Consider the following 27,561-nt stretch of genomic DNA (forward strand, 5'->3'; position numbering starts at 1 on the left):
AAACAGGGATGTTTCAACTGATAAAGTTTTATATTTCCTAAAGAAGATACAGCAGTCATAAACTTTTATGTTCCAAATACAATGGCAACTTGATGACTTTTGCCAGGCCACATAACCTAGATATGGCCATATTGAGTTTGCACACTTTCTTTGAATTTCTATACACATTATTACCCAAATAAGAAAAATTTGAATAGCCAGTGTTACCAACAGCAAAGGAAATGGGCCCTTACACACTGTTGTCTGGAAGGCAAAATGGTATAAACTTTTGAAAAGCGGTTTGACAGCGGCAGTTTTCAGTCGTAAGTTGCGTCCAACTCTCATTCAGAATAAGCAGTCATCCCAGTGAAGGAGTTGAACTATGCAGTGTCAGGAATACAGATAAGTATGTTATCAACTGAAACACACTTTCCAGGTAGCACAGTGGTAAAGAATCTCCTGCCAATGCAGGAAACAACAGAGATGCAGGTGCGATCCCTGGGTTGGGAAGATTCCCTGGAGTAGGAAATGGCAACCCACTCGGGTATTCTTGCCTGGAAAATTCCATGGACGGAAGAGCCTGGAGGACTATAGTCTGTGGAGCGGCAGAGAGTCAAACACAGCTGAGCACACACACACAGCTAAAACATAGTTACTGTCATTACAAATGTGCATTGGGTAAAATGGGTATTTATGAGTCATTGGTAAAACTGAGTAAAATGAATCATTTGTGTTGATGGCTTAAATATCAAATGGCGCTCGATGTGGGTTGACATACCTTCTAAAATCTCCCATGGGTGCCCCATTCTCCTCCCCTAACTTGGCACCCATTCCCTCTTGGGGCTTTCCCACCATTGTAGGTCACATTATGCTGTGACCTGCACTTCAACCTCCCTTCCTCATACCTCCAAAGATGAATGCTCTGAGTGTTGGAGCCAGTAGTAGACAGATTCAGAAGGCTGACGTTCTTGGGGTCTGGGCTATGTCCATATGTGATTTGTGCATGGAGGAAGTCTGTTCTCATGCTCTAATGACTCAAAAAGAAGACCAAGAGGTAGAGGAGTATTCTGAAGGAGGAGGAGAGGGTAGGTAAGAAGAGAGGTTGGGGTTGAAGCTGGCCTTTAAATATCTGTGCCTATGGGAGACAGTGTCTGTGAATCTACAGAGAGGAGCTGCTGAGCTAAAAAGCTTCCCATCCATAAATCAGAGAAGGGTCATTAGGACTCACATCTCAGGAGAGGTTCTGGTCTCTCCAGAAAGGCACCTTACCTTCTAGGAGGGTCAGTGGGAATACCCCCCCCCCCCCCAGGGCCAGGATTGCAGACAGGAATTTTTCTCTGCTGACTTACTCCATCCTGCAAGATGCTGGAACTGAGCTTTGGGAGCACAGAGGTGAGGGATTTGCCCTGGTCACCACTGTGAATGAGCAGAGTACAGCCAGGGAGGGGGTCCTCATAGTCCATCCAGACTGCAGTAGAGGTGTGTGTGTGTATGTGTGTGTGTGTGTGTGTGTGTGTGTGTGTGTGTGTGTGTGTGTGTGTGTGTATGCCTGTGCCCTTCCAGGGACTCTGTTTTGGTCCTGCCTGGTTACCCTCTGGGTATTAGGTATCCAAAGTATAAGATATTAGGTATCCAAGGGAATGCTGACTTTCCTCCTTCTTTCCTTCCTCCCTCCCACTTCCTTCCTTCCTTTTTCTTTTCTTTCTTTTTTAAATTGACATACAGTCGATTTAAAAACCTCTCATTTTTTTTTAATCCCTGAGGATAAAAGGCCAAATCTCCAGTCCAGGCTATAGAATCAATAGCCTCTGGTCAAGGAGGCACTACTGTGTCAGCTACGCTTTACGTTTAGAGTCTCCAGACTTTTCTCTCCTCAGAATGCAAGGTCAGGCAGGGCTTCACAGGATTCTGCTCTGGGGGAGAAGAAGCCTGATCTTAGCCCTTAGGGAACTCCTTCTAGAGTTTTCCTACTGATCCCCATGTCTAAGAAGTGTGGCTGGAGTTTGCAAAGCCGATTAGCACCGTGGTAATCATTCCCCAAATCTAAGAACAGGCCAGCTTTCATACAATTTAAGTATGCAACTTAGCCAAAGTCATCAAACTTAAAAAGCGGATTTTAATACTGGAACTTTAATGCGTTTGCCATTTGAAGATAAATGGTCTTTCAAAATCCCCTGTGGTAAGCATTACAGGACTTTTTCTTTAAAGAAGGTTTTTGTATTATAAAAGCAATACTTTTCTTAGAAATCTAGCAAGAGAAATAAAATAGAAAGTAAGGGAAAGAGAACACCTGAAACTTACCTGTCAAAGCTCCATCAGAAGAAAATTCTTTTTGATGTTTTTGGTAAATTTCACTTCAAATTTATTGTTGATTTGCTAATTTCAATCATTTCTGCCTTTAACCTTTTTAATATCTTTTATATTTTGAGTTTATTTGCTATCCTTTTAGTAGCTTCCTGGGTGGAAAACATACTTTTATAATTTTCAGTCTTTCTTAAATTATTTCGAATTACTTATCTAAAATTATATATCTATATGTTTTTTCCTGAGTCGTGCTTTAACCATATCCAACACACTTAAAGAAATTCGGCATGTTCTCATTGCTCATTTCTAAATATTTATAATTCATGTTTTAATTTCCTCTTTAAGTGGAGAATTTTTGATAAGTGCATTTTGATCAAATTTGTTGTATTTAATTGTCTAATACAGGAGCCACTAGCCACACATGGCTAGTGAGCTCTTAAAATATGGTCAGTCAAAATTGAAAATTTAAGGATAAAATATACACTAGTTTCAAAGATTTAGTGTGAAAATTTTAATTATTTTTATATTGATTACATATTTAAATGGTAATATTTTTATACACTTGACTCAAATGAAAAAAATAAGGTTATAGATTAACACAGTTGAATGGAAATATATGAGTTTCAGCTGCAAGCCATATATGCGATTTAAATTTCATCTGTTTATTTAAGGTAGCTACTGGAAAAATTAAAATCACATATGTGGTTTGCAGTTGTAACACATAACTTTTCTATTCAATTGTGTTAATCTGTAGCCTTATATTTTTATTTGAACTATTCAGAGGCAGGTGTATTAAATTCATCTACCAAGATTGGAATTTGACAATCCTGAAGTTACACTGTCAAATCTCAAAAGATTCATGACATACTATCTTGGTGGAGTATACCTTTTATCAATATAAAAAACTGTATGCTTATTTGCCTTAAAAATTTTTTTTTGCCTTAAATTCTCTTCTGCTCCAGTTTTAACGTTTCTGCATGTTTTCTTTAGGTTAACATTTTGTGTAGTATCTTTATTTTATTTTCAAATGTCCTGCATCGTTTTGTCTTCGGTGTGTCTTTCGTAAACTGTATACAACTATGTTTTAAAATACAATTTGAAACTCTTTTTAACATATTAATTTAGTTCATTCACCTTTGTTGTGATTATTAATATTTCACAGATGGCCCCTGAAAAGTGCTTGTGTGTTTCTAATTCTGGGGGCATTGTTATCTCTTTGCTGACTTCTGATGTGCGGAATAAGTGGCCTTCCATTCTTCTCATCCCTACTCGCGGTGGGAGTGAACACCTTTATTCTCAGCTGCCTGACGGACGGGCAGAGACTGAACAGGCCTCATCTAGGGCAGCGTCTGCAAAGAGTTATGCACCACTGTCCCCTCCTGCTGCCTCTCTGTGTTTGCTGGCTCACGGCTCAGAGCACCATTGCCGTTCTCCCCTTTTGACACAGTGCCTCTTCCAGGACTGGGGGATATGGTTTCATCTTTTAAGATGACTCTACTCCTTACAAATTCTAGTCCCTCAAGGACACCACTTCATATTTTCATGGGCTGCTTATTGATTTGTTTCCTTTTCCTTTTCTTTTTTTTCTTTTAATCTTTTTAACAGTGATATAGTATGGAGAAACAGGTAAAAATATGGCTTCATTTATCATCTTTCTCTCATTATGGTATATTCAAGTTCTGCTTTTTTTTCTCTATGTATTTCTTATTTTGGTCTAATATTTGCATATTTAATTTTGTGTCCTGATTTTCCAACTAGTATTTTACCTTAAGCAATTGCCCTGCACTATTATAAACTACTTGAAAACTTCACTTTTATTGTCTGTATAATATCCCATCAAGGAAAGCTTTCTAGCATTTCCCTGTTATTAGGAATTTAGATTATTTCTATTTCTCTGCTGTTACAAAGTTACTTGTACATATGGCTCTATTTTATATTTTGAATTATGGCCTTGGGTGGGGTACTGTGGTTCTTATAGATTGTTAGTTAAGGTCATTCCATTAGGTTTACTCTAGTTTTAGTAGAACAGTACATGTGCTTCAGTTCAGTTCAGTTCAGTCGCTCAGTCATGTCCAACTCTTTGCAACCCATGAACTGCAGCACGCCAGGCCTCCCTGTCCATCACCAACTCCTGGAGTTCACCCAAACTCATGTCCATCGAGTCGGTGATGCCATCCAGCCATCTCATCCTCGGTCGGCCCCTTCTTCTCCTGTCCCCAATCCCTCCCAGTGTCAGAGTCTTTTCCAATGAGTCAACTCTTCACATGAGGTGGCCAAAGTACTGGAGTTTCAGCTTTAGCATCATTCCTTCCAATGAACACCCAGGGCTGATCTCCTTTAGAATGGACTGGTTGGATCTCCTTGCAGTCCAAGGGACTTTCAAGACTCTTCTCCAACACCACAGTTCAAAAGCATCAATTCTTTGGCACTTAGCTTTCTTCACAGTCCAACTCTCATATCATACATGACCACTGGAAAAACCATAGCCTTGACTAGATGGACCTTTGTTGGCAAAGTAATGTCTCTGCTTTTCAACATGCTGTCTAGGTTGGTCATAACTTTCCTTCCAAGAAGTAAGAGTCTTTTAATTTCATGGCTGCAGTCACCATCTGCAGTGATTTTGGAGCCCCCCAAAATAAAGTCTGACACTGTTTCCCCATCTATTTGCCATGAAGTGATGGGACCAGATGCCATGATCTTCGTTTTCTGAATGTTGAGCTTTAAGCCAACTTTTTCACTCTCCTCTTTTACTTTCATCAAGAGGCTTTTTAGTTCTTCTTCACTTTCTGCCATAAGGATGGTGTCGTCTGCATATCTGAGGTTATTGATATTTCTCCCGGCAATCTTGATTCCAGCTTGTGCTTCTTCCAGCCCAGTGTTTCTCATGATGTACTCTGCATAGAGGTTAAATAAGCAGAGTGACAATATACAGCCTTGATGTACTCCTTTTCCTATTTGGAACCAGTCTGTTGTTCCATGTGCAGTTCTAACTGTTGCTTCCTGACCTGTATATATGTGCTTAGCACATACAAATTTTTCTGTGCTATTGCAATTCTTTGAGATCATATGTCACTGAAAACCAGGAGACTAGGGCAACTCTTCAGTGGAATATATATCTGGATTTAGGATATAGTGTCCATATGTGGATGCCCACAGATGCTGGTAGAATGTTCTTTGTAGTTGTCACTCTCAGAAGGGGGAGTTAGAGCAAAGCTGACCACATTTTCTGGGCCACAACAGGAACACATCTCATATATTTCCTGGTCTGACAAATGTTCTACATCTGTACTATTCAATATGATAGTCATTAACCACATGTGGTTACTGAGCACTTGAAATGTGGTCAGTCTGAGTTCAGAACTGCTGTAAGTATAAAGTACACATTGGATTTCAAGGACTTGGTATGAAAGAAAAAGTTGAAATACATCAATAATAACTGTATACATTGATTCTATATTGAAATGATGATATGTGCCTCACATTGTACTTCTGTTGGACAGCACTGCTTTATTTCATTGCTCTAAGACCCCTTAGAAGATCAGGGATGTATGGGAGCACAGATATAGCTGATTCTTACCTCCTCTTGCTGTAACACTTTATTATTAATTTCCTGAGACTCCCAGTCCACACTCCAGAGGCACCATCTCCTTACCCCTATTAGCAGCGGCTCCTCTGCTATCCTTTAATTGGAACATTTGAAAATTTAAGAACCTAAAGATCATGCTTTCCCACCTGCTCTCTACTTCCTAGAACTCCTGCCTGCTGAAGGTCATTGCAGGAGGTTCACAGGGACTAATGTAAGGTGATGAAGAGCATGCTAAGTCTTTCTCCCCAAGGCAAACAAGTTTGGAATAACTTTGAAATCAAGAGCTTTAGCTTAAAACTGCACAATTGTATAAAGCTCTTACGTAGGAACATATAGCTTTGTCCATTTATTCATTCATTCAACAAATATTTCTTGAGTGCTTACTATCACTCAATACTGTCAGTCACTGTTCTGGACTCTTGAGCTACATCAATGAACAAGACAGATAGAGATCAGTGCTCCCCTGGAGCTTATAGTCTTGGCAGTAGGTATGGACAATACACAAGAGGCATTATAAATAGTAAATGACATAGTATGTTGGAAGGCATTAAGAATGGTGGAAAAGTCAAGAGGGATCCAGAGTGCTGAAAGGAGAGGGGAGTAGAGAGTGGCTAGGTTGGGCTTCATTGAGATCAGGGATGTATGGGACAATGGACTTGACATTTAAGCAAAGCCTTGAAGAAGGAGGAGGTGATAGATGTGCGGCTACCTGAGAGAAACTCATTTTAGCAGAGGGAATAGTCAGTGCAGAATTCTAAAGGCAGGAGTGTGCTTGGCATGTTCGAGGAACCCAGGAAGGCCAGTGTGGCTGGGAAGAGAGCAGTAGTAAGGTCAGAAATGCAAAGGGGCAGCACAAATAATTTGCAGCCTTCTAGGTTATGGTAGGCTTCCCTAGTGGCTCAGCAGTAAAGAATCTGCTTACCTGCCAATGCAGGAGACTCAGGTTTGATCCCTGGGTCAGGAAGACCCCCTAGAAAAGGAAATGGCAACCCACTCCAGTATTCTTGCCAGGGAAATCCCATGGACTGGTGGGCTACAGTTCATGGGGTTGCAAAGAGTCAGACAACTTAGCAACTAAACAGCAAGGTCATGGTAAAGATTTGGGTTTTGCTATGACCTGAATGTTTATGGCCCCTGCAAATTTCATATACTGAAATCCTAAACCTCAAGTTGATGGTATTGGGAGGTTGGGATGTGCCTAGGTGATGAGGGTGGAGCCTTCATGAATAACAGGATTAGTGCCTTATAGAAGGGACCTGAGAAGGCTCCCTCACCCTTTCCACTGAGTGAGGTCAGAACAAGAAGCTGGCCGTGAACCAGAAAGCAGCCCTTTACCAAAAAACACATTTTCCGATACCTTGCTCTCAGATTTCCCAGCCTCCAGAATGGTGAGAAATTAATTTCTGTTGTTTATATGCTACTAGTCTATGGTCCTTTTGTTATACCAGCCCCAACAGACAAAGATGGGCTTTTACTCTGCATGATATGAGGAGTCACCACAAGTTTTTAAGTAGAGCATTCACCTGCTCTGGCTGACATGTTTAAAGGATCACTCAGACTTCTGTGTCAAGGTCAGATTTTAGGCAGGCAAGGATGGAAGCAGGGAGAGAGATGGCTGTGGCTCCCACCACCAATAGCAGCGCAAGTGGTGACAATGTTACATTTTGGTGTACAGTGAGAGAGAACCCTCAGGATTTTCTGAGAGAGCAGCTGTGAGGTCTGACACAGAGGAATCAAGGGTGGCTCCAAAGTCTGAAGTCCAGGCAATTGGAGAGGTGGAATTGCCATCATATTTCCAAGGTTGAGCTTCTGTCTTAAATGCTCCCATTTCCCAGGGGGCAAAGTGAGAAGGCTGAAAGGCCAGGTGCTTTGGACTCTGACCTGGATTTGAATCTGGGCTCCAAATTTGTGTCCCTGAGCAATTTGTGACTTTATTTAACCACCTCTGTAGAATATTATAATACTTGAATCGTAATACCTTTGTGATAGAATGGATGACAGAACAATGGAAGGCTTGGTATATATATATATATAGTAGGTTTTCAGTAAAAGTTAGTATCTCTTTTCTGCTCAGACAGATTTGGAGGCTGGGACATTGGAGAAGGCATTTTATGTCTTTTGATCAGGATCCCAAGAGGAGGGAAAGATGGGGCTAAAGCTGTCACAGCCATCTCTGCCCACAAGGTCAGATTCACCATTCCCTGGCATCTGGCCCAGGACACAGTCCTCCTGGTAGGCAGCAGCTGGCAGCAGCAGGACGTGGACGGGACAGTGGCAGCACTGCGGGGGAGGGGCCGAGCATGATGGGCACCATGCGTGCCATGTGGGGGGAGGCTGAGGACCGAGAGCGGCTGGTCGCCATGGCGAGGGATGAGGGATGGGGGTGATATGGGTGCAGAGAGGAGAACACACGTGCCCAGCCTAGGGAAGTCAAAATTCTGCTTTCCTCAACATAATGGTGGTTATTTCCCATGTGCCAGACATATACCAACACCCCATCACATTAGTCTCTGAGGCGCTCAATGTTGCTGTAACTGCTTCACAGTGGGAAACTCACTGTAAGTGTCAGGGATGATACTGAACCGAGGTCTGCCTCACTCCGAAACACACATTCTTAACCAGGACGGTGGCTCTCTGCCTGGCAGGGCCCTGCAGGGTACAAATGCCCGAAGCCTAGAGAAGCTGGGACGATGCCCAGAGCAGTCTCCTGCTGTGGACCGCAGCAGGAGAGCCACCAGGCTGGGGAGCCCACTGTGGTCACTGTGGGAGTGGGTGCTGTTTGTGGAGGCTCACAGGGAAACAGTCATTTCTGAAGACTTAAAGAGTGAAAATTTCCAGAAATGAGGGGAAGCTAAGAAGAGGGGTTTGCTGGGCGTATAAAGGGTGAAAGGAGAGAGTCCAACAGGGCTGGGAGCTGAGTTCAGGTCAAGTGTAGGTTCTAACTTGGGCACCGTCCAGTTTTCCCCCAGAGGGTCTTCGGGTGAGAAAAACGCAGCATGAGACCGCAGTGAAGCGGGCAGCACGTGGTCAGTATTCCAGGATCCACCTGCATCAGCCAAGGCCTCCCGGGTAACTAGGGAGGGAGGGAGGAGGTTTCTCTTTCTTTGAATGATTAAAATCAGTGATTTTATTGAGGGTGATAAGTTACTAGAAAGTTAACTGGCATAGGCAAAGGGAAGAAACATGCCAGAAGTCAAGCGTGTTGGTAGAGGAGAGTACTTTATGTCAGACAAATATTCGGATCCAGGGTTTCCAGATTTCTCCAAAGCTGGATTTGTCATGGGTTACTTTCCCTTCAAAGGATTCTGGAGACCAAGTTCAACAGGATTCCTTCACCTACCAAACAAGAGTCCTTGGGTCTTCTGTTAGTCAAGGCATGCAGTGGAAATATGATTTGTTTTTCAGATTCCTCTGTGGGATTCAGTTCAGATCAGTTGCTCAGTCGTGTCCGACTCTTTGTGACCCCATGAATTGCAGCACGCCAGGCCTCCTGGTCCATCATCAACTCTCAGAGTTCACACAAACTCATGTCCATCGAGTCGGTGATGCCATCCAGCCATCTCATCCTCTGTCGTCCCCTTCTCCTCCTGTCCCCAATCCCTCCCAGTGTCAGAGTCTTTTCCAATGAGTCAACTCTTTGCATGAGGTGGCCAAAGTATTGGAGTTTCAGCTTTAGCATCAGTCCTTCCAATGAACACCCAGGGCTGATCTCCTTTAGAATAGACTGGCTGGATCTCCTTGCAGTCCAAGAGACTCTCAAGACTCTTCTCCAACACCACAGTTCAAAAGTACCAATTCTTCGGTGCTCAGCTTTCTTCACAGTCCAACTCTCACATCCATACATGACCACTGGAAAAACCATAGCCTGGACTAGATGGACCTTTGTTGGCAAAGTAATGTCTCTGCGTTTGAATATGCTATCGAGGTTGGTCATAACTTTCCTGCCAAGGAGTAAGCGTCTTTTAATTTCATGGCTGCAATCACCATCTGTAAGATTAGGAAGTCTCTTTGGCCTTGTGTTGCCAGACTCCTTGCTCTTGTTCCTCTTGTCCATGTACTCATTCTTCAAGTATTTTCTCATCTCCTGATCAAGATCAAATGACCAGAAATTTTGAGAATGTTGTAATGTTTGTAACATTCCTTAAGCAGTTTGATCAAGACATTGCACTGTTTAGCGTGTTAGGGGCAGATATGTCAGGATGCATCTTTAGGAAAAGGAGATGGAGCACAGCTCCCTGGAGCAGTGAGCAGGTGGGGGACAAGGTGAGGCTTGGGAAGCACAGAGCTGTGAGGTTCTCCCTGTCTCCCAAATCTACTCACACTTCTGCACATGTTCCCAGGTGCCCCTGTTTACTGTGGAGCCACAGCCTTTGGTCCCATTGGGTAGAGCACACCTAGGTCAGTCTGCATGGTGGCCAAATACACTGCAGCCCTCCCCTGCTCCAGCCCTACTCAAAGCCCCAGATGTGAGGAACACACCCCCTCAGGGCCTGGTCCTCTCTCTGGCTCAGAAACCTGGGGCTGTTGCACTCTGGACTCGTTGGCACCCACTCTGATCCTTGCAGTCTGGCTGTCCCAGGGACAGCCTCATGCCTGCGTGTGCGCTAAGTTGCCTCAGTCGTGTCCAGCTCTTTGCAACCCCATGGACTGTAGCCCACCAGGTTCCTCTGTCCTTGGGATTCTCCAGGCAAGAACGCTGGAGCGGGTTCCCATTTCCTCCTCCAGGGGGTCTTTCCGACCCAGCGATCGAGCCCACATCTCTTACATCTCCTGCATTAGCAGGCAGATTCTTTACCACTAGCGCCAACCATGCCTCGCCTGTCCCCAGATGGTTGAGAAAAGGAACGCTGCCCACCCTCCCAGATGGAATCCACCAAGCACTGCGGGGGGCTCCTGCTGCCTCTGCAGAACCCCTGCCCCTGCTGTTCGGAGGGCATGTCCTGACTCCTCCCCATATGGACAGAGGCGCGTCCTGTGTCGGGCTGGGCTGTTCCCTCTTTGGGGAGTGTTCTTTCACTCAGCACTCCTACCCCTCTCTTCCCTCTCTTCTGCCAGACCCTGCCGCACTGTCTTTCTCTGGTTCTCATATTGCTGGCCTTCCCGGCCAAGTTCCTCTCCCTCCCTCCTTTGCCCAGCCTCAGGCTTCCCTAGGGAACACAAATTTCAGCATCTGCCCCTGCAACTGTTTACCCTGTGTGAATCCTCACCTCTCCTCATTAACACAGGCACCAACACGAGCTTCCCTAATGTCCTCTCCTGATACTATTTTCACTGAACTGATTTTCTGGAGGGTTGTGCCCTGAGGAGAGTCTATGGGTGAAGGACAGTGAAGGCTTCACGAACCAAGTGCTCCCGGTGGGTGGGTAGGTTCCTCAGACCCTCCTCCATACTCTAGGAGAAGGGCACCCACACCCTCACTCCCCACCACGGGACTCCAGCAAGCAGAAGGGGCTGCCTACTCACCCGGTTCTGATGGCAGATCCTGGATGTGAACGTGAGGACCCGGCCATGCTGACGCTGCCCCACGTGGAGGACAAGGAGGGCAGGGAGGCCGGTGGAGTTGGGGCGACTCTGCCTTGCTCGCCTCCATGCCAAGGGGGCACTCGGGGAAGGAGTCCAAAGTGGAATACCCTAAGGAGAGCAGGTAGGAGTGTGATCCAGATGCCAGAATCTGCCCCTCATCACCTGAACCACCACTGCACGTTGTTTGGTCCCGGGGGAATGTGGCCAACACAGCGAGAGGGACCACTTGGAGGGAATGTGGCCAGCAGACTCCACACCCTCAAAGAGACCAGATAGCCCCTGATGGGTTCTGTCCTCTGAGCATGGCAGGGCAGGTGCCCAGCACAGGGCCAGGTGGTGTCACCCAGAGAGCCCAACCTCCCCACCAAAGGCCAGAGGAAGCCCCTTCCCCTACCTGGGGTCTCTTGTAGCTGAGCTTCTCCCTCTTTTGCTTTTCATCTCTTCTCATCTGAATCAGAAACATTTCCAGGTTTGCAACTCAGGGGACTCTAAATGCATTTCCCGGCTATGGGAGTGGCCGTCCCCAGGCTGCACTGACCTCTTTCTGACTGCTGCCTCCAGGCTCCCAGACTGTCCTCCAGAGACCCAGCTGCTAACTGGTCCCACCTTTGTGGCCGTTTCTGGGGAGTCCTGGGCTTTCCCAGCAGGAGAGGCTGTGTCAGCACCCCCAACATCACCAAAGGTTTTACTTCTTCCAGGAGACTCCCAGCTCCATCCCCACTTTCCCTCTTCCTATAGCTCAGCTCTGTCTCCTCATCAGAAGCCCGAGTTCTGGGAACATCTGGCTTCTCAGTTGTGCTCCCCTTCCGCCTCATCGCACCTGTCTGTCTCCTCACAGGGGAGGCTCTGGGGGGCCGACTGCCACAGCTGCCGTCTGTGTATCTCACACAGTGAGTGGGGAGCTTTGGAAGAGGGCAGAGGAGTGGATTCCAGGGTGTTAGGGAAGTGGATACTGATCCTGTGTGATTAAAACAAAAATTCATGTGTACGACACTGAACATCTGTCTGGTCTACATTTAAAATCACACTCATTGCCTTTATCTCATTCAATCACCACGTCCTTAGGGCCACCGTGGATGGTTGTACAGATTGTTCACTGTGCAAAGTCATCAAGTCCAGGGACAAATGAAAGCTGAGATCCAGTCCATGCTCTGCCTGCCAAGCCACGGACCCTGGAGAGGCACTCTATTCTCCTAAAGGAAGGGGGCGTCTTGAACATGCATTCACCAAGTCAGGCACCAGAGGCTGTACAGGCTCAGAGGAGAGCTCTTTTAAAAATTCACACCAGGGGGCAGTATAGACTATCTGGTGTTCCCTACGTGGCATTCCTGTGACTAAAAGGGAGCTTATGAATTGAGACCTAGAGATCTCAAGTGACTTTCTCAAGGTCGACCAGGTCATTGTAGAGCAGAGGTCTGGCCTTGGGTTCTTCAGTCCCATTTCCTGACCCTGCACCTAAGTTCTCTCTGGGTCGAGATTAGGCAAACACAACCTCTGCCTCCCTGACTTCTCATTAAGCCTAGGCTTCATTCTGCTTCTGCTCCGATTTTGCCCCTTGGTAATTCCAAGGGGTGGAATAGGGGCCTGAGTGGGCTCTAAGAGTGAACAGATTCATCCTCTACAGCCCTGGCGCCCAGGAGGAGCCCCTGCCCTCAACCAAGAGAGTGCATGCATGCGTGACAAGTTGCTTCAGACCCTTTGCGACCCTACTGACTGTAGCCCGCCAGGCTCCTCTGTCCATGGAATTCTCCAGGTAAGAATACCGGAGTGAGTTGCCATTCCCTTCTCCAGGGAATTTTCTCAACCCAGGCATCAACCGGAGCCTCCTGCAGCTCCAGCATCGCAGGCGGGTTCTTTACTGCTGAGCCGCTGGGGAAGCCCCACCAAGAGAGTACTTTTTAGTTTCTTTTCCTCTTAGATGCTGGACCTATACCACAAGCAACTGCCTTGCTGGGACTTATCAAGTCCTTGGCCATGGAGCTGGCATCACAGGGCATCTGGGAGCATGGTGTGTCTCCAGGACTCACCACAACCAGCTTAGAAGTGGTTAGAATTCAGCAACTGCTAGCTACTCCCACATCAACTGCCCTGTGTTTCCTGAGCCCGGCAAGCCCCTCAGGGCTCTGAGACCAGCAGCCTCTCACTTCTCTGTAGCAGAATCAGGGCTCTGTCCTCTGCGAGAAGATCCCCAGCCACAGTCCTAAGCAGAACCATCTTCCCCCAAAGACACACATCTGCAAAGAGCAGCATCTCTCACCCTTCACAGTCCTGTCTAGCACTGACTCTGAATTTTTTCAGCGTGACTATAATCTAGCTGTACAAAACTCTAAAAAAATTTCTGTGGATGGTAGAGGTGGGTGGTCTCCCCAGAACATGGATTGCATCCTGACTTATTGATAATTCCTCTCACCGACTCTGGGGTTGCACAGCCCAGGAGCTGGAATCTAGAGGACAGGAGGAGGCTGGGAGGTGGGAACCAGGGATGGAGGTATACTGGCCCTCCAGCAAGGTCAGCAAGGCCACAGGTCAGAGTTCATTAGCACATGAAACAGGAGACCACAATTCTGTCCTCCTTTCACACAGGGCAGGGCAGCCAGAGGACTGTGGACACCCTTCTTCCTGTGTTCTCCAGATGCCAGCTACATCACTGTGGAGAACGATGTGTTGGCTGGCTTTTCCTTGAGGCTCTGATGTCCCCCACGAGGACTGGAGGCTGTCTCTCTGGGTACAGATATTGCAGTCCACCCAGGGAACCAGATGATGATTGGATAGAACAAAGGTCAGGCCTCTTGGAGGTGTTGTAGGTGAGTTCTAAGACAAATCTAGAGTAAGGAGGTGGTGGGATAGAGTTGCTGCTGAGCAATTGCTGAGCTGACGTCTGTTTGATCTTTTTTTTTTTTTTTTTTTTTTTTTACTGGCAATGAACTTGTTCTGAAACTCCTAACCGTAGCTTCTGTGTGAAGCTAGCAAATAGGGGAAGCTGCTTTGCCTGCAAACAGCATCTCTGCATCAGTGGTCCATCTCTTCACCACTGCCTCCTTCCTCAGTAGATGCCCCTCCATATTTGTCACCAGCCCTCGAGCATCCTGAGATGCTAGAGAAGACAAAATCTTTTCCTGCGGACTTAGGGAAGTGGTATTAAATGTCGGGGCTTCCCAGGTGGCTCAGTGGCAAAAGATTCTGCCTGCCAATGTAGGAGGCATGGCTTTGGTCCCTGGGTTGGGAAGATCCCCTGAAGAAAATGGCAACCCACTCTAGTATTCTTGCCTGGGAAATCCCATGGACAGAGGACCCCAGTCTGTGGGGTCTCCAAGAGTCAGACACGACCTAGCAACTGAGCACAAAACCACCTCCAACAATTAAAAATATGCCCAGTGGCCCAGGAGCACACCCAAGAGCCCAACCCTCAGGAGGCCGCAGCTCCAAGAGCAGATTCATCGCCTCTTAGTTGCCTCCCTGCCCACCTCCCTGCCTGGGAGCGTGGACATAAACTGCATTAGGGGTGGACCGTCTGCTAAGAGTCCCTCCTTTGCCGCTGTCTTACCTTTTCCGGTCCTCATCTTCCTCAGCCATTAAATAAGGAGTGGGACTCGTCGCCCCAGCCCCTCCCTCTCTGCTTTCAGGGAGATTCACTCTGTTTGCTGGCCCTCTAGCCTCCAGACCCAGATGGCCTTGGTGGCTCCAGCTCCCCCTTGTCACCATCACAAGCTGATGGCCTCTCGTGTAAACAGCTTCTTCCCAGGAGCACAGGAAGCTGGGGCCCTCAGGGGCTCTGAAGGGGCGGTGTCTCAGACAGACCCCCAGCTTCGTCCAGCGCAGGGGGCGCCCTTCCAGTCCAACAGCTGCGACACTCTAGTCCTCGTCCGTGTCCTCTGCGCTCACGCCTCTACGTCCTCGACGTCAAGTCATGACCCACCAGCCTCCCCTCAACCCCCTCCACAGCTGGCCCAGGTCCCCAGGTCCCTCACCAGTTTCCCCCAGTGGGTTTGGAAAGCTAGCACCACTCTTTCCCTACAGTTCCACCTTTATTCACCCTGAGCGAGGACCTTGCTGCCCACTTCACAGAGGGAACAGTGGCAATCAGCTGGTTTTCATCACCCTTCCCCGCTCTGATCTTACAATGAATTGCCTCATTTCTACTCCTTCCTGAAAGCCCGCACCTCGCATCAGTGAAGGAGGTGAGTCTTCTCTCGCCAGGGAACTCCTTCCCCATCCACTCAGGATCTCATCCACTCACACCTCATTCCTTGAACTTTCTTCTCTCTTATCTGCCTCTTATAAACCTCTCAGAGGTTTAAAGAAAAAACAAAACCATCCAACAAACAAAAGCTCAAGCTCCTAGCTCCGATTATCCCGGAGCCATCATATGATTCACTCCTTCCCATGACAGTCCCCTTCGCTGCTCTCTCCTTAGGTTTCGTCACCACCAGTGCGCGTGCTGAAGTTTTCTTCTCTTGCCTTGTGGAGTGTTTAGGCATATGACATGCAGACCCTTGCTGCTCTGCACGCGTTCATATATGCAGCAAGGTCTTCAAGGATTCTTTTCTGGTAACAGAGGGAAGCCTCTAAGTCTGTTCCTGTCTTACTTTTTTTTTTTTTTTTTTAAATTTCTTTTCTGTCTCAGAAATTGTTTGTCTTTGCAATGTGCCTGCTCTTGTGGCCTCCACTGCCTGCCTAATGACCTATTCAATCATTTCAATCAGTCTCTGTGGGTTGGGGATGGGGCAGATTTCTGCCATGGATATCCTTTCTGGTTCTGGAAACAAGTTAGTGTCTGCAGGTGTCATCTTCCACATAAGCTTCCTGGACACACTCATGACCTTTCTCAAGAGAGGTGAAAGTGTGCTGCCCCCTTGGACAGCTCACAGTGGAGCTGGATGGGCTCTCTCTGCCTCACATTTTGGGACTTTGGTGGGCCATCCTCGTGCAATGGCACCCGACTCCAGTACTCTTGCCTGGAAAATCCCATGGACGGAGGAGCCTGGTAGGCTACAGTCCATGGTGGGGTTTCGAAGAGTCAGACACGACTGAGCAACTTCACTTTGACTTTTCACTTTCATGCACTGGAGAAGGAAATGGCAACCCACTCCAGTATTCTTGCCTGGAGAATCCCAGGGACAGAGGAGCCTGGTGGGCTGCCATCTATGGGGTCGCATAGAGTCAGACATGACTGACGCGAGTTAGCAGCAGCAGCAGCCTCATGCTTCAACCAAGCGCAGTAGTTTCCTCCACTCTTCCCCTGGTTCTCGAAGTGGTGATCTTTATTCCATGGCACCAGTCAGGAAGCATTTGGCCACCATGTAAGGAGCCATGCCTCGAGCCAAGTAGTGGAAAGCCCCACACCCATCTGGGGCATGTGGGAATTTTCAATATTGGAATCCCTACAGTAGGGCCTCCAAAATGTGGATGGGACTTCCAAGCTATTTATATGTGTGTGTGTAGAACAAGGGTCATAACAAGTGTTACAAATCACTATTTCTTTGGCTCCACCCCGTCAGCTCCCAAGGAACTCCATAGACTTTTGCACGAGGAAACTTTCTCTGCACATTCTTGGTTCTGCTCATAAAAAAGACACTTTGTGCAATAGTTCAGCCCTTTCAAAAGTGTTGCCTTCACCCTGCATGGTTGCCTTATTCACGTCTCCCTGTCAGCTGAGGCTTCCCAGGTGGAGCTAAAGGTAAAGAATCTGCCTGCCGATGCAGGAGACGTGACTTCAATACCCTGAGGGAGAAAATGGCAACCCACTCTAGTATTTTTGCTGAGAGAATCCCATGTACAGAGGAGCCTGGCGGGCTACAGTCCATGGGGTCAAAAAAGAGCTGGACATGACTGAGCGTCTGAGCACAAGGTAAGCTGAGGAGTGGATAAACAGATTGGTCCACTTTACCAACGGGGGCTCACAAAGGCAAGGCGATGTCCCCTGTCTCTTCTCCTTGGGCCACTGCACTTAGGTGCGGTGGGCTTAAATGACATTTCTAGTCTCTAATATGCAAGGCTTGCTTTTGTCCAACTAAGCCAGGGCTCTGCTCTGAGTTGAAGACGTTTGACCTGAAATTTGCTGGGCACATTGGTTCAGCTCTACCCTGCCTGTTACCTTTCACTTAGAGGGGAGGTAGTGTAAAGGCCCATTCTTCAATTTAGCATTAACAGCATGAAGGTGACGCTGACTGTGACTCCATCTGTCGCCTTCCATGTAATTCTCAGAGCTCGGTAGGGAAGGAGGTGAGTGATAAGCTCCTTCCATGACTGTCCCGTGACAGGAAACATCTTGTTTCTCTCTGCTCTCTTTTAACATGGTGAGAACTCTGGCTCTGCCAAGATTGCCTAAAGGATGAAACCCCCGCTGGTGCCACCACTGCCCGCCCCCACAGATGTCCGCGCAGATGCGGAATATGCATGTCTGTGCTAAGTGTGCGTGTGTGCTAAGTCGCCTCAGTCATATTCGACTCTGTGTGACCCTTTGGACTGCAGCCCGCCAGGCTCCTCTGTCCGTGAGATTCTCCAGGCAAAAGTACTGGAGTGGGTTGCCATGCCCTCCTCCAGGGGATCTTCCTGACCCAGGGACTGAACCTGCATCTCTTACGTCTCCCGCATTGGCAGGCAGGTTCTTTACCACTAGCACCATAAGTGTACTACGTGTCATTTGCTGCCAGACTGTCTCAGGCTATTTCATATTTCTGCAAAAGTCAGAGGTCTTGACTGCTGTTGCCATGCACCCATTCTTGGGAGGGTCTGTGTTCTCAGAGATACAGCACTTCAGTTGTTTGTTTCTTTATTTCTTATCACATTACTTAAAAATTTTTGACAACTTCACATATATCAACTATACCTCAGTAATAAATAAATATTTTATAACTTCAGTTTTTGTAATCCTCCATTAAGTAGTCAGGAGTCTTGAGATTGAATTGGAGGAAAGCTAATGACTGCGCCAGGCAGGATCTCTGGGAAGTCAGGATTCTTCTAAGACTGGTTGGGCATAATCACGGTGTTTTAGATAATGCTGGGTGGGTCTGCTCCTTTCAGGCTGGCCTCCTTGCTTTCCCAGAATTATTAAGAAATGCCTGAATATATCACTGCTTTTAACAATAAGATGTCCCAGCTCCATCTTGATTTTCTTGTTCTGTGAGGCAGCACTTAGAGAAGCTGAGGCTCCTGTGGTGAATGAAATACAGTGAAATGCAATGTTATAAGACGTACACACAGCCACGTGTAAACACATGCTGCTGAGTGCAGTAAAATCTACATCACAATACCATTTGTGTCAATTTTAAAAGTGTGCACACATAATGACAATGCATATTTTAGTAAGAATGTGTATAAAGCACATGTGTATACCTGTGAGGGGAGGGAAATTGGAGAGGAGGTTAGGGATAAAAAAGAATACATAAGTAAATAAATAAAACAAGAGTGGAGGCTTGGACACACCAGTGGTAAGAATACACTATGAAGTGAGGAAAATAAACTGAACCTGCTGTTCCCATGATTTAAAGAAGCTAGAACACTGCTTACATCTGCGAAGCGGCGAGTTTAGCTTAAGGAAGCTGAACTAATTGTTCCAATGGGTGATGGAAAGCATAACAAGTTATCAAGAAATTTAAAACAATATGGGTGAAGTCTTACTTGGCATCCTGAGGTACACTGCCAAATGTGATTTTAGATCTCAAATATGATATTTAAGTGGAGAATAAGTGAGTGCTTCCTTCCTATTTAATTAAATAAAAACAGAAAAATAAATAAGCTAGAATGACAGAATGATGGTTCCGGGATGAATGTTACACCCAAGTCAGGAGCCGAAGAGTGGAACCAAAGAACCTGTAGCTCATTCCTTCTCGCTCTGTAGAAGGAAAGATCTATGACGCACCACTACCCTGTGAGGCTAAAGGCTGGAGATGCAGAATGGTTGAACAAGGCAAGCAGGCAGGCTTCTTCAGAAGAGAGCGACAGGAAGGCAAAAAGCGAGACCTTGGAGCTGAGAGAGTGACGCAGAGGGGGAGAAAAGAGAGAGGGAGTCCATGGGTTATATGTATGTGAGAAAGCGGTGACATGTGGAAACAGAAGGTTGCTGGGGCCCAGACAGTGAGCAGATTTGCATAAGAAGCCCAAGGAGCATTCTGGGAGGAAATCATTAAGACCCATATCCCTTCTTGGGGCTTCCCTTTCAGCTCAGCTGGTAAAGAATCCACCTGCAGTGCAGAAGATCTGGGTTCTATCCCTGGGTTGGGAAGATCCCCTGGAGAAGGGAAAGGCTACTCACTCCAGTATTCTGGCCTGGAGAATTCCATGGACTGTATAGTCCATCGGGTCGCAAAGAGTTGGATATGACTGAGCGAAATCAGATATCCCTTCTTGATAGGTTTAAAAATCAGGATTACTGTAGGAGACAACTTGACTAATAAAACTACTAACATAGACTATAGGAGAATATGTTCAGGATTTCCAACCAGGGAAAGATTTCTTTAACAAGATGCAAGAATACCAGCCATACGGAAAAGAGTAATACATTTGACTACATTAAAATTAAGAATTTCTTTTAAGCAAAAGACACTGTTAAGAAGATAAAAAAGTAAGATCATAGTGTGGGAGAAAACACAGCTAACAAAAGAAAATGGGAGACTCCAACAGACATTTACAAAACAGGTTTTCCAAATGATCCATAAACATGTAGAAAAGGTGTTCAACCACATTAGTAATCAGGGAAATTAGAAACAAAAAGTGATGAGATACACCAGATAGAAAACCCAACAATATCAAATGTTGGTGAAGATGTGGAGCAAAACAAACACACCTCCACTGTTGGTGGACATATAATGGCATGCTCTGCAGAACTGAAAATATATATAATAACATAGATTGTATAAACTCAAGCACAATATTAAATGGAATTAGCCAGTCACAAAATAGTCCATAGTGTATGATTCCTTTTCTGTGAGCTTAAAGGGCTTCCCTGGTGGCTCAGACAGTAAAGCATCTGTCTGCAATGCAGGAGACCTGGGTTCGATCCCTGGGTACGATCCCTGGGTTGGGAAGGTCCCCTGGAGAAGGAAATGGCAACTCACTCCAGAACTCTTGCCTGGAAAATCCCATGGACAGAGGAGCCTGGTGGACTACAGTCCATGGGGTCGCAAAGATTCAGACATGACTGAGCGACTTCACTTTCACTTTCAAAGGAAAAAATGCAAAAATAAACCATAGCATTTAGGGGTATAATGAGTACTTAAGTGCTAGAAATACAAAGAGAAGTAGGTGGTGACTTCCATGAACAGAATATTGGGGGAAGGGTAGTGGAGAGAAGTGTTGCATGGTGTTGAGGGAGGAGATCTTTTGGGGTGCTGGCAATGTCTGTTTATTGGCCTGAGTGATGGCTGTGTGGGTACTGATCTTGAGATAACCATTGTGCTTGCTGTACATTTTTGCTTTAATCTGTCCATTGTATGTGCACTCGATGTCACAATTTAAGTTTAAAAAGTGATGCTACTTATATAACAAAGGAAATACAGATGTTTGAAGTGAACCTGTTTGCAAAAACTAGGTAGTTTTTTTTTTCTTTTCCCCTTGCAACTGATGGAGGAATTGGTGACATTTTATTCTCCAGTATTGAAGTTGGAGCCACTTTTCCTTCCTTCATCTTTCTGTTAGGGCTTTTTTCATGCCCATTTGTCAACTGACACTGGAAAATCTGGCTCCAAAGAGAATTCAAGGACCTGGATATCCATCTAAGGAAAATCATTGCGTCTGTTCAAGTTTACAGTATACATTAAGGATTCAAGTTCTCTAGAAGTGACATTACAGTCCAAAAATGCTGCACCAAAGAGCCTGTAAAACACCAAAGCCATCTTCCCAGAACTCACGAATAGCAGTGTGTGGATACAGAAGTTTTCCGTCTTAGAGCAGGCTGCAAATGTTGATTTGTTTGGTACAGATTGGATCTCAGGTCCAGTGCTCTAGGGCAATAAGGAATCGAAACTGCTCAAGATGAAGATGGTAAACCATTTTTAAAGGTTGAATGGTCTAAGATTCTTGGAAGTATGGGCTAATTTTTCATGTTTGTCCAACATGATAAATTGTAGAACCCAGATATGGAAAGAAGGGAATTGATTAGGTATAACACTTACCATACATCATTAGGAACCATTGACCAAAAAGAAATTCCTTTGTGTTTTTATTCCGGTCATATCATGTTTATATAGTATTTAGGGGAAACTCTGTAAGAGAGGATTGTGATCAATTGTTTATACATTTTAACTAATGATCCAGAATACTTGTATTTCAGTTTGGGAGAAAGTGATAAATAATAACTGTGAGTCCATGGGGACAGATTAGCTCAAGCCAGTTTATTAACCATAGTTTATGAGCTATTTTACAAAACCCTAAGACGTACTTATGGATTAAGACAAAATACCTCATCTGTACCTAAGTGGTGCATATAGTCTCACATAGTTCAATTTCTGACAGTTCTGTTCTGCTGGGGGTTTTACTATAATTGTCGAGGTGGGAGCAGGTTAGGATAGGAACTGTGGCATGAGCTGGCTGTCACCCATGCTGATACTGCTCCCAGAGACGTGTGCACTTCTCGTTCTTTCGTCCTTGATCTCCCTCAGACCATCTTGTCCTTCTAGAAAGAGGCACACATGTGCCCCAAATAACTGATACATTGTTAAAATAAATACGGTAATTGGTCTGTACATTCCTAAGTCACCACCTCTATCACTATCTGCTTTTATATCTACCTAGGTGTACATATTGCTGTCCATCAGTGTTATCTAAATGTCTATCTTTTTATTTGTCTAGAAAACCAGACAATTTCCTATGGTTCAACTGTGTCTTTTCATCCATCTTACAATCTGTTCAGTAAGTATCTGTCCTCTTTAGAACCCACCTGCTCCAAAGAGTCATCTCCCCCGCTTCCAAAGGGGGTTATGGAGGTAGGTAGTGAAGGGCCACCAGAGCTGAACTCCACGGCTGCTCCACCTGTGCGTCTTGCATCTCACCCTGCCAAGCATATGTCTGGTATCGAGGGTGACAAGTGCTGGACCAGGGGTGCTCAGAACACGCAGGGGTTCACAGGCTGGTGGTTCTGGGAAGAGGAAGCTAGAGTATGTGTGAAATGAACAGGGGTGGATAGGACCATCTGCAGACCTCATTCGTCCCTTTGTTTTTGTGCTGCATGGCTTGCAGGATCTCAGTTCCCGGACCAGGGACTGAACTTGTATGGCAGTGACAGCCCTGAGTCTTAACCACTGGACCACCAGGGAACTCTCTCCCAAGCCTTAGTCTGTCCCTGAGGGGTTTCCCTCCAGATCCAGACCCTTATCAAAGGCCATCTTTCCTTCCTTCTCTTGTGTTTTTGGCTATTCCAGGGGCAAGCAGCAATCAGTCAAACAAACAAGAGCTACCCTCTCTTCCCCTCACGATAGTCGGGTCTTCCTCGCCCCTGGTGACAAGTCAGGCTGCCCTGGGGCTTCCACCAGGCAAACACTGGAAACACTATAGTTGCATTTGGGGTGGGGACACCTCAGTCTTAAAGCCTGCTGCCAGGCATGAGGTCAAAGATTCCATTATGATTTTGAGTCAGAGGCAAAAGACTAGCCAACTGTCCAAAAGGCAGAGCTGCTTCAAATGCCCCCAAATTTAAGGAACACATTTTTCTCAGCTTTACTAGAATAATGTTTACAGTTGTAGCCAAGTTTTATGTGTAGTCGAGTGGAGATACATACTTTAAAAAATTTAGGTGCTGTGACATTTCTAAATTTTTTTTCAATAGGAGTAAATTCAAGAAACCTTTTTAGGTGAGATGTTTTGTTAAATATACGGCTGTTTATCATGAACTTAACACATCATTCAGGGCTAGAATTGAGTATTTAACAGCAGTCACACTTCCTTATACAAAAGAGACATATGGCTTGAAAATATATGCTTATTTGTGGGGAAAATGGAACAAACACTTGAAAGTGGAACCTTCCCGGAAAATCTGGGTCATAGAGTTGTGTCTTTTTAAGAGAATCCACATGCCATCAGCAGATCCCAAACTGTTTAAGAATTTAGCCTTCCCGCTTTGCTCTGTGTTAAACAATCTCAAGCACCTTGGTTGTCCTGGGCTCAGGTACAACCAATGTTTGACTGCAGAGGAAAAAGGAATGGGTATTCTTAACCAGCTCCTGGAAGTGAAAATCCGATATAAGCTATTATGATATACATGACAAGTCAATTTTAGTTGGTAGTGTTTTTGAACCCCAAGAGTAAAACAGCTCTTCAATATATGTAGTTATTGTTGTATTCATTAAGCTGTGTGTATGCTCAATTGCTCAGTCATGTCTGATCCTTTGTGATCCCATGGAAGGTAGCCCACCGGGCTTCTCTGTCCATGGGATTTCCCAGGCAAGAATACTGGGGTAGATTGCCATGCCCTTCTCCAGGGGATCTTCCCAAGCCAGGGATTGACCCACATCTCCTGCATTTGCAGGTGGTGTCTTTACCACTGTGCCATCTGGGATGCCCCATTAAGTCTTCCATTCACATTAATCCACAATTTCTGCTAAGAGCCAAATAAATGCCAAGTATGCAATAGGGTTTGAGGGTATAGAAAACTGTTCTCTGACTTCAGGATGTAGCCAACTGGATAGGCAGACAAATATATTGACACATCAGAACACGACAAATGCTGTAACTGGGAAACGAGCTGGGTTTATGGCCACATGGAGGATAAGCACGTCGAGGAGTATCACCTCCTAGTCTAGAGGGACAAGAGGAGGTGGAAAGAGTTAAGCCAGGAAAGTAAGAGGGACAATAATATTCCTCATCAAGGAAATGGCCTGTGTAAACCTGAGACAGACATTCTATGGTCTAAGTTTCAACACAAGTTTAAAAAATAAGTGTATAATCTGGGAAGGATTGGAGACAGTTTGTACAGTACAAAGACTGTTGTTCTAAACTCAACACAGAGTGACCCTGGGCAAGTCATTAACTTCTTTATGCTTCATTCTTTTAATCTATCAAATGAGAGACTGGGTAAGTTTCTAAGCTCCTGTGCACAGAAAGAAACAGAGATGTATTTGCAAAAACAGTTTCAAGTCAACCAGAGCTTGAGGACAAGCTTTGAGCTTGGGGAGTTGCCCTGTGGGCATATGCATAGATGGAGACAACTTCTATTAAAGAGCAGTCTAGGGACTTCCCTGGTGGTCCAGTGGGTAAGACTTTGCCTTCCAATGTAGGGTATGCAGGTTCGATCCCTGGTTGGGGAGCTAAGATCCACATGCCTCTTGGTCAAAAAACAAAACTTATAACAGAAGCAATATTATAACAAATTCAATAAAGACTTTAAAAAAAAAAAAAAAAGCAGTCTAGGCTCAGACCGTTCCCCAGAACATCCACTGAAGTCTGATTTGCACTTGGTTAGCCCTGGGCATGCCCCTGCCGCGCTGTTTCATTCACTGCTGGTGAAGACAGTGGTGGCTAATAGCTGAAAACGGGAGCAAACTGAGGCTTGCGGGCGTGGTCTGCTCCTGATCCACCTCTGCCCCACCTTCCAGTTTCCCCCACTCTCTCCCACATTCCAGAAGATCTTTGTTCCTTCAGGTAATTTCAGCTGTTGAGTGCTTGAAACCCAGACTTAACATGACATGGTCACCTTTGAAGATTATCTTCAAGCCCCACAGCAGAATTCCTCAAAAGTGAATCGGTGTACAATGATAAGACACCAATGACCTTAGTCTTAACTATAGTTAGGGGAAGGAAACGGCAACCCACTCCAGTACTATTGCCTGGAAAATCCCATGGGCAGAGGAGCCTGGTAGGCTACAGTCCATGGGGTCGCAAAGAGTCGGACACGACTGGGCTATCTTCACCATTCACCTTCACAGTTCTGATTAAGGATAAAATGTCAAAATAATTTCTCCCATCTAATCAGTTACCTACCTGTTGTGGAAAGCAGCAGAAAAGTAACAACAGGATGTTAGAAAAGTGGAAGTCTATTTAAAAATGAGTGAACTTTAGTAACTTAGTGGCAAGTGAGGAACTTAGAATTCTAAGTATATGGAGATGAACTCCATGCAAACTGTTTTCCTCGATGGAAATAACTTTACTTATGTTCAAAATGTTTTGAAGGAGTGGAAATGCAGCAACACCTTCCAACATCCTGTGCAGAGGAGTCGTGGAGACTAGAAATCCAAAGCTACATAATTTATTGGGCTTCAAAGGAGAGAATCTTTGATAAGAAAGCAGAGCCTAGTAGAATCGGGATTTGTAAAGAATGAACAAATGTATGTGTTGGGAGCCCCAGTAAATGCAAGATAAACAGGACTGTTTAGGGGGCTGGTACTCCCTTTGAAGTCACACTTTTCTTTGAAAGAATTTATAGTATGACTCTAACAAGTGGAAAGAGATATATCATTGATGAAGTCCTCAAGAAGATCACTACACCAAATACAGTATCTGGTTTCATAACCTCTAGTCTAATCATATAAGGGCCAGATCTGAAGCCTAGACTCAGAAAAGACCTGTGATTACTGGAAGGTCTTTGTCAAACAACTCTGATAGAGAGGTAAAATGAGGAAAATAGATCCTTCCATACTCATAAATGTGGCCATTGTGCTCCCAAAGGCTTCTATGACTCAGCTTCTGATGGCCAGCGCCACTGACGTGCCATGTACCATCTTAGCCCAACCCTTGTTTCTATTTCAGTCGCCACTGAGGCAAGTACAGCATTCGTGATCTCAGTCTTAATTCATCCTCAGGCCCAAGCATGACCACTCCTTCCTACTTCCCACATCTCTGCCCCTGCCGATCCACACGAACGTGGGGCCAGCCCTCCCAACACCTCCTTTCTTGCAGGCGGACACAGCCCATCAGCCAGGGCCTCTGTTAGTTTCCAGGCCTGCACTCCGAGCAATCACATGTCCAGGATCTAGGTCAGGGCTCAAACAGGTAGAGATCGTGGATGGACGCCTTAGTCACATGTCTGCCCCAGGGAATCTCTGGTCCTCACACAACCAGGATCATGCTCTCCCTTTCCCCAGATGCTGTTGTGAGGCTTGGTGTGACTCATTTCTTTGTTCATTATGTTCCTCACACACGTGACTTCCCACTCAGCTGAATGTCCGGAGCCCTCATCTCCTCATGTCAAGAATTTACCACTATTATCTTTTAATGGTATCTGACATACTTGGCAGATTACATGAAGAATTCCTCAGACTGTAGAAAAGAGGGCTCTCTGACAGATTCTCCTGCTTTATGTCTAACTACAGGTGCTACCACATTCACCAAAAGAGGAACCTGTAAATCCTCTAACTCTATTTGAAAATGGACGAGATGGCCCAGCTGCCGTCCTTGTCATTCAACCAAACAGGTGTCAACTGGACTTATCAAAACAAGACCTCCCTGTTTGACAATTCCGTTGTGCATGGTTTCTTTACATTAAAAAGAAGCTGCTCATCCCTTCCTTATTCATAATTTTAGTATTTAGAATTTTAAAGGAGTAAAAAAAAAAGTAAGAAAATAATTCAGCAGAAGTTGTTAAATTTGGAGATCTGATTCCCAAATTAAAAGGATTTCCAAAGGTGAAAAAACAAACAAACAAAAGGATCAAAATCAATACTCAGAGAAAACATACTATTTTTGAAAAAAGTTGATAGTGAATACATCCAAAGTTCCAGGCAAAATCAATAACAAGAGCAACACCATGACATAGTTTCATAAAAATTTTAAGCTATAAGGGGAAAAAAGAGAATTCTGCAAGTTTCCAAGTAGAAAAAGTAGGTCATTTTCAAAGAGCAAAATATCAGACTAGCTTTGGCTTTTTCTGCTGCTATGAGCAATGCCTGATGACACTGTGCTGGCATCTTCTACAGAAGGGATAAGCTGCGACTCAGGGATAATGGGCCACATCAAGCCATTCGTATAGGAAGGCAACAGAGAGACATTCTCAGACCAACCCAACTTAAAAAAAAAACATGTGGCAGCCGGAGGCCTCTTTTGAAAAGTGCTCAAAACCACAATATACAGTGTGCAAGGCTAGAATTAGAGACAGAAATCTGAATGGCTAATGGCTAAAAACGAACCTCTGATAATTATTGACACCAACTATTGTTAAAGAAGTAAGGAGAACTCTGAAAGTGTTATTTATGACACTAGCTTAATTATTTGAGGGAAAAAAGCATAAAAGAAACATGAAAGAG

The sequence above is a fragment of the Capra hircus genome, chromosome 10, assembly GCF_001704415.2.
Source record: "Capra hircus breed San Clemente chromosome 10, ASM170441v1, whole genome shotgun sequence".
NCBI classification, from domain to species: domain Eukaryota; kingdom Metazoa; phylum Chordata; class Mammalia; order Artiodactyla; family Bovidae; genus Capra; species Capra hircus.